At 53.3% G+C, this 18431-nt stretch overlaps 1 protein-coding gene across 6 annotated transcripts in view; it reads right to left on the minus strand.

The window, feature by feature from the left end:
- The window catches only part of farp1 (FERM, RhoGEF (ARHGEF) and pleckstrin domain protein 1 (chondrocyte-derived)), a 278773-nt gene extending 269764 nt beyond the window's left edge, over window positions 1-9009 (minus strand). For 2 of the 6 annotated variants that reach the window (XM_063048415.1, XM_063048411.1), the window contains exon 1: window positions 8818-9009. The gene's annotated coding sequence lies outside the window, so the exon portion shown is untranslated. Of the gene's footprint in view, window positions 1-2036; window positions 2253-2330; window positions 2568-2596; window positions 2746-8817 lie in introns of those variants that run through there. The other 4 variants (XM_063048416.1, XM_063048412.1, XM_063048414.1 and 1 more) reach the window with 3 other exon arrangements.
- Window positions 9010-18431: the final 9422 nt, after the last annotated feature.

The raw sequence follows: 18431 nt of genomic DNA on the forward strand, positions 1-18431 counted from the left end.
CACTGTACTTCGGTACACATTACAATAATCGTCAATTTACCAACTTTAATTTACCTTTTAATCAGTGGATCAACCAGCAATCCTACTTCACCTGGCAAGGTGAATCAGCGCAGGAACTCTGCAGAGCAATGCACGAGGAGACACTGGGGAAGGGGTAATTTATGGAGCTGGGGTGGGTACAAGAGATGGGGGAGAGGTACAACACTCAAACTCAGGGCCCAGCCAGTGACCACCTGGTGCATTGCAACTCTTAAGACAGGCTTAGACACTGATGGAGCTCGTTCAACCACTGGTTTGCAAAAGACAGAGATGGGGAGAGTGTGACAACATAGGACAGTATAGCACAGTACAGTACAGGCTCTTTGGCCCATGATGTTGCACCAATTGTATAACCTACACCAAGATCAATCTACCACCTCCCTCCCACGTAGCCCTCCACTATTCTGTCATCCATGTGCCTATCCAACAGTTTCTTAACTGTCCCTAATGTATCTGCCTCGACCACCACCCCGGCAGTGTGTTCCACACCCCCACCAGTCTTTGTGTAAAAAACCTACATCTGAGTTCCTCCCTATCCATCCCTCCAATCACCTCTGAATTATGCCTTCTTGTATTAGGCATTTCCGCCCTGGGATAAAGGTGCTGGCTCTCCACTCCGTCTATGCCTCACTACCAAGTCACCGCTCTTCCTCCTTTGCTCCCAAAAGAAAAGTCCAAACTCACTCAACCTCAATTCACAAGACATGCCTTCAAGCCCAGGCAGCTTCCTGGTAAGTCTCCTCTATACCTTAAAATCTCCTCTTCTAGAACCAAAGTCTTGACCAAAGGAGGAGAATCTTTAAAAAGTCCAGGCACTGCACATGTTGGACACAATAGATCACCCAGGTCCACTGTGGATTAGGGACCGACAATGCTCTGGAAGTTAATTATTCTTGTTTAAATTTCTCATCAATATGAATTCTTCAGCTTCCTGGATATCAACATCTCAGATGACCTACCCTAGACACAACACATTGATGCAAACACAACGAAGGCACACCAGCAGCTCTACTTCATTAGGGAGTATGAGGAGATTTGGGATGTCAACAAAGACTTTTACAATCTTCTGCAGATGTACGGTGCAGAGCTTTCTGGCTGGTCGTACTGCCGCCCGGAATGGAGCCTCCAATGCACAGGATAGCAAGAGGCAACACAGGGTTGTAGACTCATCATGGGCACAACCCTCCCTGCCAGCAAGAGTCGGTCCCCCAGGAAGGCAGCATCCATCAGTATTCAGTACATGCCCTCTTCTCTTTACTACCATTGCAGCCGAGGTACAGGAGCCTGAAGACCACACACAATGATCTCAGGAGCTTCTTCCCCCCGCCATCAGATTTATAAACGGTCCAAGAACTTTATTCCATTTTTTGCGCTACTTATTGTATTCAATAGCAATGTTATATCCTTGCACTGTACTGCTGCCACAAAACACGACATATAACTCAGTAATAAATCCACACAAAATGCTGGAGGAACTCAGCAAGCCAGGCAGTGTCTATGGGGGAAAAGTACAGGCAGGGTTTCGGTCTGAAACATTGACTGTACCTTTATTTCCATAGACACTGCCTGGCCTGCTGAGTTCCTCCAGCATCTTGTGTGTGTTGTTCGGATTTCCAGCATGGGCAGACTTTCTCTTGTCAGTAATAAAACTAATTCTGATTCTCTACAATAAATATACACAAGGAAGACGACTAGATCGAATGAGGACACTGAGGATGAAGTTACGGGCACATTTTGGGTACAAGACTCTTCTGTTGTAACCGAACAATTTTAGCTGCATTTCTTCCCAACTCCACACAAGCAAAAAGGGAACATGCATCACTTAATACAACAAAATGCTTCTTTAAAAATGCATTACAGTAACAAAGGACTCCAAAAACAAAACCAACACCATTTCTACAGTTAAAAGCACTTAAGAATGAGACACGTTACCTTAAGTCCAATTAAAGAACCCGACATCTAACAACTAGGAGTTAAAGGTCATGAAAAGCACTCACCAATTACCCTCCGATGTTAACGTGCAATTCTTCCATAGTAACTAGGCTTAAAACAGACTGGCTTGCAAACACCGCACGGCCGACGTTATCGTCCGTGTATAGTCAACCGCAGTCTTGCAAAACCGGTACGGGGAGCGTTATTCCTCGAGGGGCCTCCAGCATCTGGTTTAAGATCGCACTGGGTCGCGTATCAGTCAGCTCGAACCCCGGGGTAGGTTAACCCTCAAAACACTGGACACGCACACACGGACGCGCACCCAGGTAACAAGTCCCCACTCTGGGAATAAATATTACCTTTACAAAGGCGAAGGTTGTAACTGGTGAAAGCAGGAGAGACTGGGACAGATCCTCACTGCTTGTAGCTTTGGGGCGAATGAACAACCTTACTCCCAGCGAAACTGCATCCGCCAGCCACCAACAGCCACAGGAAGAAATTCTCAAACCAGACAAAGCGGCACTAGGGGTGGGTGCGGGCTAGAAGCTCAGAAGTTTACATATATATATATACGTGTGTGTCTGTGTTGTATGCATTTAACCTTGCAAGAGAATTCCCCCAATACCTGATCCACGTTTTTTGCTTTAAACGGCTAACTGATGACAGCGGGCATAAAGGAGCTTTCAACAGAAGGCGGGAGCAGATGATAAATACACAGTAAGAGAGAAAGACAAAGAGAGAGAAAATACAAACAGACAGAAAGAGGAAGGGGGATGTAGAGAGGAAGGGGGATGTAGAGAGGGAGGGGGAAGGAGAGAGGGAGGGGGAAGGAGAGAGGGAGGGGGAAGGAGAGAGGGAGGGGGGAAGGAGAGAGGGAGAGGGGAAGGAGAGAGGGAGAGGGGAAGGAGAGAGAGGTGGAGAAGAGAGAGGGGGGAGGAGAGAGAGGGGGGAGGAGAGAGAGAGGGGGGAAGGAGGGAGAGGGGGAGGAGAGAGGGAGAGGGGAGGAGAGAGGGAGAGGGGGAGGAGAGAGAGGTGGAGAAGAGAGAGGGGGAGGAGAGAGAGAGGGGGGAGGAGAGAGAGAGGGGGGAAGAGAGAGGGAGAGGGGGGAAGAGAGAGGGAGAGGGGGAGGAGAGAGGGAGAGGGGGAGGAGAGAGGGAGAGGGGGAGGAGAGAGGGAGAGGGGGAGGAGAGAGGGAGAGGGGGAGGAGAGAGGGAGAGGGGGAGGAGAGAGGGGGGAAGGAGAGAGGGGGGGAGGGGGGAAGGGGAGAGGGGGGAAGGGGAGAGGGGGGAAGGGGAGAGGGGGGAAGGGGAGAGGGGGGAAGGGGAGAGGGGGAGGAGAGAGGGGGAGGAGAGAGGGGGGAAGGAGAGAGGGGGGAAGGAGAGAGGGGGGAAGGAGAGAGGGGGAAGGAGAGAGGGGGGAAGGAGAGAGGGAGGGGGATGGGGGGAGAGGAGGAGAGGGGGGATGGGGGGAGAGGAGGAGAGGGGGGACGGGGGGAGAGGAGAGGGGGGACGGGGGGAGAGGAGGAACGGGGGGAGAGGAGGAGAGGGGGGATGGGGGGAGAGGAGGAGAGGGGGGATGGAGGAGAGGAGGAGAGGGGGGATGGGGGGAGAGGAGGAGAGGGGGGATGGGGGGAGAGGGGGAGAGGGGGATGGGGGAGAGGGGGATGGGGAGAGGGGGGGATGGGAGAGAGAGGGGGGATGGGAGAGAGGGGGGATGGAGGGGGATGGGGAGAGAGGGGAAGGGAGGGAGAGTGGAGGGATGGGGGAGAGAGGGGATGGGGGAGAGAGGGGATGGGGGGATGGGGAGAGGGGGGTGGGGGAGAGGGGGATGGGGAGAGGAGGGGGATGGGGAGAGGAGGGGGATGGGGAGAGAGGAGGGGGATGGGGAGAGAGGAGGGGGATGGAGAGAGAGGGGGGATGGAGGAGATGGGGAGAGAGGGGGATGGAGGAGATGGGGAGAGAGGGGGATGGAGGGAGAGGGGGGATGGAGGAGATGGGGAGAGAGGGGGATGGAGGGAGAGGGGGGATGGAGGAGATGGGGAGAGAGGGGGATCAAGGGAGGGAGGAGGGGAGAGGGAGGGAGGGAGGAGGGGAGAGGGAGGGAGGGAGGGAGAGGGAGAGGGAGGGAGGGAGGAGGGGAGAGGGAGGGAGGGGGAGGGGAGAGGGAGGGAGGGGGGAGGGGAGAGGGAGGGGAGGGAGGAGGGGAGAGGGAGGGAGGGAGGAGGGGAGAGGGAGGGAGGAGGGGAGAGGGAGGGAGGAGGGGAGAGGGAGGGGAGGGAGGGAGGAGGGGAGAGGGAGGGGAGGGAGGGAGGAGGGGAGAGGGAGGGAGGGAGGAGGGGAGGGAGGAGGGGAGGGGAGGAGGGGAGGGAGGAGGGGAGGGAGGAGGGGAGAGGGAGGGGAGGGAGGGGAGGGAGGGAGGAGGGGAGAGGGAGGGGAGGGAGGGAGGAGGGGAGAGGGAGGGGAGGGAGGGAGGAGGGGAGAGGGAGGGGAGAGGGAGGGGAGGGAGGGAGGAGGGGAGAGGGAGGGGAGGGAGGGAGGAGAGGGGGAGAGGAAGGGAGGGGAGGGGAGGGGGAGGGGAGGGGGAGGGGAGGGGGAGGGGGAGGGGAGGGGGAGGGGAGGGGGAGGGGAGGGGAGGGGGAGGGGGAGGGGGAGGGGAGGGGGAGGGGAGGGGAGGGGAGGGAGGGGAGAGGGAGGGGAGGGAGGAGGGGAGAGGGAGGGGAGGGGGACAAGAGGGGAAGGAGGAGGAGAGGGGAGGAAGATGGGGAGGATGAGGGGGAGGGGGATAATAGGGGAAGAGTGAGGGGAGGGGGTGGAGTGGCGGGTGGGGGGGAGAGGGGAAAGAGGATGAGGGAGGGGGTGAGGGGGAGGGGGTGAGGGGGTGAGGGGGAGGGGAGAGGGGATGAGGGAGGGGGAGGGATGGAGAGGGGAGGATGGGGAAGGGAGGGGGAGGAGTGGGAAGATAGGGGGAGTATGAGGGGGAGGGGGTGATAGGGGAAGAGTGAGGGGAGGGGTGGAGTGGCGGGTGAGGGGGACAGGAGTGGCGGGTGGAGGGAGGAGAGGGGGAGGAGTGGCGGATGGGGAGGGGAGGGGGAGGAGTGGCGGGTGGGGGAGGAGAGGGGAGGGTAGAAGGGGAGGAGAAGGGAGAGGGGGAGGGGATGTGGGGAGGGGAGAGGGGGTGGAGGGGGACATGAGGGGGAGGGGGATGATAGGGGAGGATGAGGGGGAGGGGGAACGATAGGGGAGGAGTGGGGGAGGGGAGAGGGGAGGAGAGGGGGTGGGGAGGAGGAGGGGAGGGTGAGGAGGGGAGGGTGGGGGGGAGGAAAGGGGGAGGTGGAGGGGAGGTGATGAGGGAGATGGGGAATGTGAGGGGTGGGGGAGTGCGAGGGGCGGGGGAGGAGAGGGGGAGGTGCGAGGGGCGGGGGAGGAGAGGGGGAGGTGCGAGGGGCGGGGGAGGGGGAGGGGGGTGGTGAGGGGGAGGGGAGAGGGGGAGGGGAGGGGAGAGGGGGGAGAGGAGAGGGGGAGGGGAGAGGAGAAGGGGAGAGGAGAGGGGGAGGGGGAGAGGAGAGGGGGAGGGGGAGAGGAGAGGGGGAGGGGGAGAGGAGAGGGGGAGGGGGAGAGGAGGGGGAGGGGGAGGGGGAGGGGGAGGGGGAGAGGAGGGGAGGGGGGAGGGGGAGAGGAGGGGGAGGGGGAGAGGAGGGGGAGGGGGAGGGGGAGAGGAGGGGGAGAGGAGGGGGAGGGGGAGGGAGGGGGGAGGGGGAGGGGAGGGGGGAGGGGGAGGGAGGGGGAGGGGGAGGGGGAGAGGAGGGGGAGGGGGAGGGGGAGAGGAGGGGGAGGGGAGGGGGGAGGGGGGAGGGAGGGGGAGAGGGGGGAGGGAGGGGGGAGGGAGGGGGAGAGGAGGGGAGGGGGAGGGAGGGGGAGGGGGAGAGGAGAGGGGGAGGGGGAGGGGGAGGGGGAGGGGGAGAGGAGGGGGAGGGAGGGGGAGGGGGAGAGGGGGGAGGGCGGGGGAGGGGAGGGAGGGGGAGAGGGGGGAGGGCGGGGGAGGGGGAGGGGAGGGAGGGGGAGAGAGGGAGGGAGGAGGGGAGAGGGGGAGAGGGGAGAGGGGGAGAGGGGAGAGGGGATGAGGGGAGGGGGAGGGGGAGGGGAGGGGGAGAGGAGGGGGAGAGAGGGGGAGGGGGACAGGAGGGGAGAGGGGGAGAGGGGATGAAGGAGGGGAGGAGGAGGGAGAGGGGGACGATAGGGGGAGGAGTGGAGAGAGGGGAGGGGGAGGGGAGAGAGGGGATGGGGAGCGGAGGAGCAGGGGAGGGGGAGGGGGAGAGGGTGAGGGGAGGAGAGAAGGAGCAGAGAGGGGGGAGGGGAGAGGGGATGAGGGAGACAGGGAGGGGTAAGGGGATGAGGGAGACGGGGAGCGGAGGAGCAGGGGAGGGGGAGGGGGAGGAGAGGGGGAGGGGTGGAGAGGGGGAGGGGGGAGGGGAGAGGATGAGAGGGGAAGGGGGAGGGGAGAGGGGAAGGGGAGAGGGGAAGGGGGAGGGGAGAGGGGAAGGGGGAGGAGAGGGGAAGGGGGAGGAGAGGGGAAGGGGGAGGAGAGGGGAAGGGGAGAGGAGAGGAGAGGGGGAGGAGAGGGGAAGGGGGGAGGAGAGGGGAAGGGGAGAGGAGAGGGGGAGGGGGAGGGGGAGGGGAGTGGAGAGGGGACGGGGAGGGGGAGGGAGAGGAGGAGGGGAGGAGGGATGACGGGGGGAGGAGGGATGAGGGGGAGGGGGAGGGGAGGGGGAGGGGGAGGGGAGGGGGAGGGGGAGGGGGGATTAGGGGAAGGGGAGGGGAGGGTGGATTAGGGAAAGGGGGAGGGGAGAGGAGATTAGGGAGAGGGGATGAAGGGGAGGGGGATTAGGGAGAGAGGATGAGGGGGATGGGAGAGAGGATGAGGGAGAGGGGATGGGGAGGGATGGAGAGGGGAGGAGGAGGAGAGGGGAAGGAGGAGGGGAGGGGGAGGGGAGGGGAGAGTGGAGGAGAGGGGGAGGGCGGAGGGGAGAGGGGATGAGCGAGAGGGGAGGGGTGGGGAGGGGCGGTGGGAGACAATAGGGGAGGAGAGGGGAGGGGAGGGGAGGAGAAGGGGAGAGGGGATGAGGGAGATGGGGAGGGGAGGAGCAGGGAAGGGAGGGGAGGAGAGGGGGAGGGGAGGAGGTGAAAGGGGAGAAGAGGGGGAGAGAGGCTGAGGGGGAGGGGAGGGGAGGGGAGGGTGAGGGGGAGGGGGAGAGGGAGGGGAGGGGGAGGGGTAGGGGAGGGGGAGGGGTAGGGGCGGGGAGGGATGGGGAGAGGGAGAGGAGGGGAGGGGGCAAGAGGGGGAGGAGGAGAGGGAGGGGGACGAGAGGGAAATGGGGGAGGATGAGGGGGAGGGGGATGATAGGGGAGGAGTGAGGGGAGGGGTGGACTGGCGGGTGGGGGGAGGGGGAGAGGGGAAAGAGGATGAGGGAGGGGGTGAGGGGGAGGGGATGAGTTAGAGGGGAGGGGTGGGGAGGGATGGAGAGGGGAGGAGGGGGAGGAGGGGGAAGGGAGGGGGAGGAGGACAAGAGGGGGAGGAGGGGGGGAGTGGGAAGATAGGGGGAGTATGAGGGGGAGGGGTGATAGGGGAAGAGTGAGGGGACGGGTGGAGTGGCGGGTGGGGGGGAGGAGAGTGGAGGGGCAGGAATGGCGGGTGGGGGGAGGGGAGAGGGGGGGGATGAGGGGAGGGGAGGGGGAGGGGATGGGATGAGGGGGGAGGGGGGATGGGAGGAGGGGGGATGGGATGAGGGGGAGGGGGAGGGGTGGAGGGGGACATGAGGGGGAGGGGGACGATAGGGGAGGATGAGGGGGAGGGGGAACGATAGGGGGAGGATGAGGGGGAGGGGGAACGATAGGGGGAGGAGAGGGGGATGGGGAGGAGGAGGGGGAGGGGGAGGAGGAGGGGGAGGGGGAGGAGGAGAGGGTGGGGGGAGGAAAGGGGAAGGTGGAGGGGAGGTGATGAAGGAGATGGGGAGTGTGAGGGGTGGGGAGGGGAAGGAGGGGAGGGGAGGAGAAGGGGATGTGAGAGTGGAGGTGAGAGGGGCGGGGGGAGGAGAGGGGAGCGGTAGGAGAGGGGGAGGGGAGGAGAGTGGGGGTGGGGGAGGGGGCGTGTGGTGAGTGAGAGAGGGAGGGGGAGGGGGAGGGGAGAGGAGAGGGGGAGAGGAGAGGTGAGGAGGAGAGGGGGAGAGGAGGGGTGAGGGGAGGGGGAGGGGGACAGGAGGGGGGAGGGGGAGGGGGAGAGGGGGTGGGGGACAGGAGGGGAGAGGGGGAGGAGGGGAGGAGAGGGGGAGGGTCCGATAGGGTGAGGAGAGGGGGAGGGGAGAGGAGGGGGAGAGCGGAGGGAGGAGGAGCGGAAGAGGGGAGGGGGGCTCTGGTGGCTGATGGGAGGTGAGAGGGGAGAGGAAGGTGAGGGAAGGATGGAGTGGGTGTGGGGGTAGGGGTTAGAGGGAGAGGAGAGGAGGGTGTAGGGTAAAAGGGTGGGTTGAGTGTGAGGGGAAGGAAGGGAATGGAGGGGGGGTGTGAGGGAAGGACAAGGTATGGGGAGTGGGAGGGGCAGTGTGTGGAGGAGGAGGGGGAGATGAGGGAGAGAGCGCGGGGGTACAGAGAGAGGGCAGAGGGGGATGAGAGAGGAGGTGAGATCGGGATAGAGATCCGAAGCAGAAACAATGAGTTGGGAAAGGGCAGAGGAACTCCGGCCGCAGCCGAGCCGAGCCCACTGCAGGAGGCAGGGACCCATCCCGATTGCCTGGCTCGGAGCGGCGGGCACTACCCGAACCTCCCTCGCCGCCGCGGACCGATCGCCTGAGCTCACCTCGCTGAGTTCAGCTTCTCCCGGGCCGGGCTGTTTCCTTCGCCGGGGGGCTCTGCTCGGCTGGGGAGGGGGCGAAGCGGCTGCTGCACCGGCTCGGAAGCTTCAGGGATGCAGGCGGCGGGAGCGCCGGCTCGCCATGACCCGACAGCTCAGCTCCGGCGGCCGAGGAACAGCGCCATCCCCACCGGCAGCAGAACAGCAGAAGCGCCGCCCACTCGCGGCGGGCAACTGACGCGGAGCCGGGGGCAAATAACCTCCATATAGAGGCACAACTAAACCTTGGAGGGAGCGGCTAATCCTGGCCAGGGGGCAAATAAATCTCTGGAGGGGCAACTAACTGGGCCTGGGATAGCTGACCAGGGAGAGGGCAATTTACCCTGGACGGGGAGGTGAATAAGTCCATGGAATAAGAAACTGACCCCATGGAGGGGGCCACTAACCCCTGGAAAGACAAATAACCCCGGAGGTAGACATTAACTCTAGGCTAGGGCAACTGACGCTCGGCGAGGGGACAACGCATAGCCTGAGGAACTGGGGAGGGGTCAATATCAGTGACACTGCACCCAGGGTGAACTAGCGCTTCTCTGAACTACAGGAGGAAATTTGTGGTGGTCAAGTACCTTCCTCAGGGCTGCCTCCCTCCAGCAGTCTGATCTTTACACCAGTTTCAGCTGCTGCAGTCTTTCCTGACGTACTTATACCCGCCCCCCCAAAAAAAAATCCATAATTACATCCACTGAGGAAGGTCTGTTGACTGGTTCTTCTCTCCACTGATGCTTCTTGAGATCTCCCTCCCGATCGTCAGTAGGCAATATCACCGATGACATCCCCCGTGGCGGTGTTCAATCTGCCCTTGTCCCTCTCCGTGTGATGACCACACTGCCTTTCTCCACTGGCTCCATCCTTACCCATCCAATCGGAGCCAGTGGTGCAGCAGAGAGAGCTGCCGCCTCACTCTGCTGAGGACCCCAGGTTCAGTCCTGACCTTGGGACACTTTGCAGAGTTCTGAGCGTTTACAACAGAAGAATAAATGGTTGGTTGGTTGCTGGGAGTAGCATAGGACTTAGGTAAGTGGGATAGTCAGTGAGAATTCTCCAGTTTTTGCCAACTCTGTCTTTGGGTAGAAATACGTCTCTACCAAAGGATACGTCCTTCCCTCTGCTCGCCTTCAGGTCACCACTGGGCAAGGTGTAGCCCCCTGATCATGGTCACCTGAAGCTATGGGAGCAGGTGGGGTGTATCGCAAGTCCTGGTTATTTGACCACTGACGCCAGGCAATCTCTGAAGATAGTTGATCATGGCTGGGGTCACCTGTTTTGTAATAACACCACACACAGGGCAATGGCAAACCACTTTTGTAGAAAAATTTGCCAAGATCAATCATGGTAATGGAAGACCATGATCACCCATGTCATATGACACAGAACATAATGAATGAATAAACCCAGTTTTTACCAGATCTGGCCATATCAGAATTTAGTTTATTACCACTGTCTTAAATGACATGAAATGTGTTATTTTGCTGCAACAGTACAGTGCAAAGGCATAAAATTGCATTCAATTACAAAATAAATAAGAATAATGATGTAGTGTTTGTGGTCTGATGGTGGAGGGAAGTCACGGAGTGTGGGTCTTCAGGCTCCTGTGCCTCCTCCACAATGGTAGTAACGAGAAAGGAGCAGGTCCCAGATGATGAGGGTCTTTAGTGATGAAAGCTGCCCCTTGAGAACGTCCTCGATGATGGGGAGGGGTTGTGCCCTGATGGGGCTGGCTGAATCTACAACCCTCTGCAGCATCTTGCCATCCTGTGCCTTGGAGCCTGGACACCAGCTGGTGATGCAGCCAGTCAGAATGCTCTCCACCATACATGGAGCGCTGTAACGTGAGGGGCAGGTTTAATATTTTTTTACACAGAGAAAGCGGTAGGTGTCTGAAATGGGTTAACCAGGGTGGTCATGAAAGTAGGCAGTTTGGTGGAGTTTAAGAGGCTTGTAGATAGACATAAATATGGAGGGATATGAACTGGGCATTTAATATAAATTGGCACCAAGGTCAGAACAACATTGTGGGCTGAATGGCCTGTGCAGTCCTGTACTGTTCTATGTATCCGTCTGTGACTTTGGATCTCTTGCTACACTCTGACCTGTTGGCCATGTTAACAGCCCTGATATTAGCAACACATACACAGGCAAAGTAACGTAATCGCCTTCTAATTTCTCTCATTTATTCATTTGACCTGGTTTCACCCTGTGCTAGATATTTCCCTTCTCCTATCCATCCCTTCCTCCAATTTTTCCGCCCCTGCCACTTAAAATTACTTTTCCTAATCTCTCTTTCCCAGGACTACAACGGGTCTCTGCCCTCAGACTGTAACCCGTCTCTCTCTCTCCCTGTGGCAGATGCTCAACCTGTCACTTTGTGTTTTTAAATCAGGTCTCCAAACTGCGGGAACGATATGATGACACTATACAGAGGCCAGAGGGCTCCTGGTCTGCAGTAGTGCTGCGGTGGGGAGAGGCCGACTGTTGTTCCCATTAGAACAAAACAGATGTCATTGCACTGTACGAGTCTGTGCAGGACTTCACCCTGAAATGTCGAGTTCCTTTTCTCCCACAGGTACAACTCGACCTTCCGAGTCCTTCCAGCATCTGCAGTCTGTTGGGTCTACAATTATCTGATGTCTGGGCAGGTGAACCCTAGCGGAGAGGCAGAGAGGCATTGTTACTTAGCACAGAAACAGGTACTTTGGTCCAGCACATCCATGCGTCTCAAGTTGCCTACCTGAGCTACTCCCATATCCTTGTGTTTGACCACTTTCCTATCCACGTACCTCTCTTTTAGACATTGTAATCCTACATGCCTTTATCGCTTCTCTAGGAACCAGTGGTCAGTGATCTTTTTTATTTATCAAGATCAAGGAGCACAGATTTAATAGAGAGGGGTAGAATGAAGGTTGGAGAATTATGTCACTCAGCTTTAGAACTCATTGTCTGAGGGATTGGCAGTCAGAAACCTTCCCAACATTTCATTGGTACCTAGATGAACTCTTCAAGAACCAGCCTCAGACCTAAGGGTCTCGAGCTGGGACGTGGGATGAGAGGGGTGTCGTTTTGCTGCCAGGTATATAATGGTACAAATTAAAGTCAAGTTTATTGTCATCTGCACAAGAACATATAAATGCACAGGTGCAATGAAAAAAGCTACTGGCAGCAGCAGTCATAAGAGACATATAAACTAACATCATAAATTATACAAAAGACAATTAGAGCAAAGAGAAAAGACAAAACCATTGTAGTGCAAAGTGGTCACAGTGTGATATCCTGAGGTAGTGATTAGGGTTGTGCCAATTGGTCCAGGAATCGAGTGGTTAAAGGGAAGTAACTGTTCTTGAACCTGGTGGAGTGGGACTTCAGGTCTGCATCTCCTGCACAATTGCTGCCACCTTTTGCACAACGGGCTCCAATGATTCTATTTCCCACATTATTATCCTGAAAGATCTCTCCTTGTGAAACCCCTCCAGAACAAAGGTGTGCTGGTTTTTGTGGGAGGATACACAAAAGCCTGGGGTGAGTGGGTGTATATGGGTGTGGGTGTGTGTGTGTGTGTTCATTTACATGATTTCATCCACTTTAAGGGTCTGTGTTCACACCTCTTGATTGGCCACTTTTTATTTTGCAACAGCGGTAAACCACTGAATTTCCTCTTCGACTATTGAATTGAACATTGACTGAGCAGTCAAGTACAGGGGAGACTACAGCTGTAGTATTCTGTCCATCTCATCGCACCCTCCACAGAGCTGAGGGACAAATGGAGGGCTACGCGGGAAGGAAGTGTTCGATTGATGTTGGAGTGGGTTAAAAGGTTGGTACAACATTGTGGACAGAAGGGCCTGTGCTGTACTGTTCAATGTACTCTGCAGCTCCGACGGGTCAGCATCTGACCCACCAAGATGATTCCCACCTTCCCCTTACACTCAGCAAGGACTCACTTCCCATGCTTCCTTCAAACCTACCAGTAATGTTTCCCCTTTCTCCAACCTTTTATCTTTTTCACCAATAGACTTCCTGGCTCTTTACTTCAACCCTTCCCCTCCCAGTTTCACCTATCACCTTGTATTTCTTTCTCCCTCCCCCCACTTGCTTACTCTGACTTCTCATCTTTTTTCTCCGGTCTTGATGAAGGGTCTCGGCCCAAAACATTGACTGTTTACTCTTTTCCATAGATGCTGCCTGGTCTGCCGAGTTCTTCCAGCATTTTGTGTCCGTTACTCTCTTTAAACTTACTGGCTTCACAGGAATACTTTAGATATCACCGGGTAACATCTAAAAAAGGTGATTTAAAAGTGTGTTGGTACATTAACAGGAACATCATTCAATAAGACCATAAGACGTAGGAGCAGAATTAGGTCATTTGGCTCATCGAGTCTGCCCCACAATTTGATCTTGGCTGATTTATTTTCCCCTCTCAACCCCAAACTCCTGCCTTCTGCTCATAACCTTTGACACCCATACTAATCAAGAACCTATCAACCTCTGCTTTAAATATGACTTGGTCGCCACGGCTGTCTGTGGCAATGAATTCCACAGATTCACTATCCTCTGGTTAAATAAATTGCTCATTTCTGTTCTAAAGGGATGTCCTTGTATTCTGAGGCTGTGTCCTCTGACCCTAGACTCTCCAACTATAGGAAACATCCTCTCCACACCCACTCTACATAAGCCTTTCAATATTCGATAGGTTTCAATAAGATCCCTCCTCATTCTTCTAAACTCCGATGAGTACAAGCACAGACATCAAGCACACCTCATATGTTAATCCTATAACACTATCTATTAACTCTCTGCCCCTTGGTTACAAACAGTCCAGAAAAGCCACCAGCCCAGCAGTACTGAGGTCCTGCAGGTGCAGGAAAACTGGAATTTTACTGTATATGCCTCCTCTTGACAGAGTCAAGCATCAGTGTGTTGACATTTTCCATCTCCACCTTTCCTCCTTCCTTAGGATCTAAACTAATTTGGCAGGGGGATGGGGCAGTTGGTATACAAATTGATGCATTGTGTAGTGAGACTACGAGGAAGGACAAGCAGATGATAGGGCAACATCAAAAAGGGCGATGAATACAGGACTGAAGGTGTTATATTTGAATCCATGCAGTATACAGAATAAGGTAGGTGATCTTGTAGTGCAGTTAGAGATTGGCAAGTATGCTGTTGTGGACATCATTAAGATTGTGACTAAGAGAAAATCAAAAATCACAGTTGGGAGCTTAACATTCAAGAATGCACCTTGTATCAAAACGACAGGCAGGTAGGCAAAAGGGGTGGGGTGGTTCTGTGGTAAAGAATGGAATCACATCCTTGGAAATAGGTGACATATAATCAGAAGATGTAGAATCTTTGTGGGTGGAATTAAGAAACTGCAAGGGTAAAAAGACCCCAGTGGGAGTTACATACAGTAGCCAGGATGTGGGGTACAAATTACAATGGGAGATAGAAAAAGTATGTGAAAAGGGCAATGTTAATATAGCCTTGCAGGATTTCACTATGCAGGTAGATTGGGAAAATCATGTTGGTGCTGGATCGCCGGTCTGAATCCAGCCGGCCCCTTGCATACTTTACATTTGTGCTGGGTTGAGCGTCAAGCTAGCAACTCGGTCTCATAAAAAGTGTACACAAATGTTAGAGAAAAGGCAAAGTTGCCACCTGCTGTGCCACAAGGCGCAGAGAGGAACAGCAACAACCACCATTATCAAAGTTGATGGTAGAACAACAATGGCTGGAGTTTCCGAGGGCAATTCGGAAGGTGCAGGAGAGATACATCCAAAAATGAAGATATATTACAAAGGGACGGTGAAGCAACTATGGGTGAACAAGGGAAATCAGAGACAGCATAAAAGCAAAAGAGAGGGCATATAATAGTTAAAATTAGTGGGAAATTAGAGGATTAGGAAGTTTTTAAAAACCAGCTAAAAAGCCAGAAGGAAAGAAAGAAATAAATTAAATATGAAAGTAAGCTAGCCAATAAGAGGATTTCAAAAGTTGTTTAGTTATATAAAGAGTAAAAGAGAGGTAAGTGTGGATATCATACTGCTGGAAAATAATGTTGGAGAGGTAGTGATGGGAGATAAAAAATGGCAGGCGAACTAATTAAGTATTTTGCATCAGTCTTCACTGTGGAAGATGCTAGCAGTATGCCAGGAAATTGAGATAGTCAGGGGGCAGAAGTGAGTGTAGCTGCTATTAGTAAAGAGAAAGAGCTTGGGAAGCTGAAAGGTCTGAAGGTAGATCAGTCATCTGGACCAAATGAACTACATCCCAGGATTCTGAACAGGGTAGCTGAAGAGATCGTGGAGGCATTAGTAATGATCTTTCAAGAATCACTAGATTCTGGAATAGTTCTCAGGCCTCCATAGAGTGGATGTTTCCTATAGTGGATGAGTTTAGGAATAGAGTGCGCAGCCTCATAGTAGAGGGATATCCATTTAGGACAGATATGAGGAGGAATTTCTTTGGCTAAAGGGTGGTGAATCTGTGGAGTTATTGCCTCAGACGTCTGTGAGGCCAAGTCATTGGCTATACTTGAAGTGGAGGTTGATAGGTTCTTGATTAGTACAGATTATGGAGAGAAGGCAGGAAAAATGGGGTTGAGAAGGATGATAACTCAGCCATGATGGAATGATAGAGCATGCTTGATGGGGAGAATAGCCTAATTCTGCTCCTACGTTTATGGTCTTTAACCCTTCCCAACATCTTCAAATTATTAGACTGCTTATCCCGAATAAAGAGAAATTCCTTTCAGTCAGATACTGGGGAGATCACAGCCAGCATCCTGAGTCCATCCTCCACAACCACCTGAAACTGAATCAGCCTTGGCATCACATCTTCTATTGTCAACTACAGCTTGGATCACTAGTCATTTTTACAAAAAACACAAAATTATGTATTTACTTTATACTTTATTGTTGCCAAACAATTGATACTAGAACGTACAATCATCACAGCGATATTTGATTCCACGCTTCCCACTCCCTGGATTACAAATCGATAGTAAATATTAAAAATTTAAATTATAAATCATAAATAGAAAATAGAAAAATGGAAAGTGAGGTAGTGCAAAAAAAAACCGAGAGGCAGGTCTGGATATTTGGAGGGTATGGCCCAGATCGGGGTCAGGATCCATTCAGCAGTCTTATCACAGTTGGAAAGAAGCTGTTCCCGAATCTGGCCGTATTATAAATCAACCTGTATTATACCTATATACTTGTATTATAAAACAACATCTTGTTAGCATAACACAAAGTCCTTGTTTAAAGCAAGCAATTGCTTTTAAGAAGCAAAATTAATTACCAAATATTCACTTGCTGCGAGGTTAAGTTCAAAGTGGCTGCAAGGAGCATCTCAAGTGATGAGATCTGTACAAGGTGGTATGCGAGAAAATGCTATTTGGCCCCTCTTTCTGGTCCCATATTCACTGAGATCTCAGTTTTATCAGTGGCTTTCCTGCACCAACCTCATCGCTTGATATGCAAAAAAAATACCCACCTCCATCTACAAGGTACACACACTCCTCAGGGATAGACAGTTACAACATATCAGGTAAAGAAAATTCATACCTCTGATTTTCATGGCCAATTCCTTGCTTTGAAACTGGTTACAGTAAATATTCCTGCATCTACCTGGTGAACATTAATTGTTCTATCACCCTAAGTAGGAAGATCAGACTTGCACACAGTACTGGGGTGCACACAACAGTACCTAATATCATTGCAGTAAGATATTGATACCCTTGCTCTCAGATCTTTTTGCTTTCCAAATTGTTTCACAACTGTGTTGACTTTCAGTAATCCATGCAAGCTTCAGATCCTTCGAAACAACTTCTAATCTCCCATTAGAAACCCTGCTTTTCTATGTTTACCGCCAAAGTGAATGACCTCACATTTATCCAGACTACATCCCATCTGCCTTATCCTTACACCTTCACTGAATCTATCTATATCCCCACACATCTCTGCGTCTTCCTGTCAGCCCACACTGTCACACAGCTTTGTGAATCGTGGTGTTGCCAAATCCAACCATAGTCCGTCCCTTCGGTTTTGCACTCCTGATACCTTTACCTCATATTACTAATGCTTTGTGCCAATTATTGCAAATAAAACTGTTATTTTTTTCCATGCCAATTTCTAATTTTCAGACTTCATAGCTTTGTACGTATGAATTACAATATTGTATGAATTGCAATACTACTGTCCCCACTGTGATGGCTTTGGCTTTCAAAACCCACATTCTTATTTTTACATTCCTCCATAATTTAACCCGAATCCTGTCTATTTTTCTCTGGTCCCACCCAACCTTTATACTCTTCCATTAATCATTTTCAATCTGTTATTGGACTTGATCTCACAACACACAAGATGCTGGAGGAACTCAGCAGAGCAGGCAGCATCTATAGAAATGTACAGTCAATGTTTTGGGCCAAGACCCTTCAGCAGGACATAACTCTCACAATCTGACGTAATCTTGCACCTCGTGTGTACGTCCATTTTCTCTGTAGCTGTTACCTTCTTCTGCATCGTTGTTTTATTTTGTTCTACCTCAATGATTTGTGTAATGAGTTGATCTGTATGAACAGTATGCAAGATAAGTTTTTTTTTACTGCATCTTTGTACATGTGACATTAATAAGCCAATTCCACTGTTGATGGCCTTCCATTGCCTGGCCTGAGAGACCCGAATGAACCTCCAAAGCTCTCCATATCTGTAAAATATTCCTTAAAAACCTACCGCTTTCACAAAAAATTTGCTCAGATCTCTCCTGTTGCTGGAGATGCAAGACACTGCAGATGCTGTAATCTGGCATAACAATCTGCTGCAGGACCTCAACTCACCGAGCTCTTCCAGACAGATTGCCTCTCCTTCTGGTCAGTGGTAGCAAAATGTACTTGTTGAATAATAACCCCCACCCTCATTTTAAATTCATTTGCAAAACCCCCATCTCCCCAGTTCACGAGTGGGTGTGGGTGGAAAGCTTTTCCTTGCAATCGTCATGCATTATCAATATGTGGCGGAGAGCACTTTGATTGATTACTTCACTGTTTGGTATGGAGGCTCCAATGTGCCGAATCACAGGAGGCTACAGACTCAACCATCTCCCCCAGAGGCACAACCCTCCCTACTAGAGGCCATTTTCAAAAGGTGATGCCTCAAGGAGGTATTTGTCATTAAAGAGCCTCACCATCCAGGACATGCTCTCTTCTCATTACTAACATCAGGGAGGAGATACAGCAGCCTGAAGGTCCACTCTCAATGATTTAGGAACAGCTTCTTCCCCGCTACAGTCAGATTTCTAAACGGTTCAACGTTACCCTGTCTATTATGTTTTTGCAGGTTTATTTTAATATATAGATTTTCGTCTTTGCACCATACTGCTGTCACAAAACATTTCACATTGTGTCAGTGATAACAAATCTGAGTGTTACATCTGGACATATCCAAATAGAAGAAAGAAAAGCTTGGAGAAAACTGGAAATTATAAAAATATAGTTGGCTCATCAGTTTTGAAACAAGTCAAGATTCATTTCCACATGGCATCTATTTTTTCTCCAAGGCTCTGTGATG

The sequence above is a fragment of the Mobula hypostoma genome, chromosome 5 (genome assembly GCF_963921235.1).
Source record: "Mobula hypostoma chromosome 5, sMobHyp1.1, whole genome shotgun sequence".
Lineage (NCBI taxonomy): Eukaryota > Metazoa > Chordata > Chondrichthyes > Myliobatiformes > Myliobatidae > Mobula > Mobula hypostoma.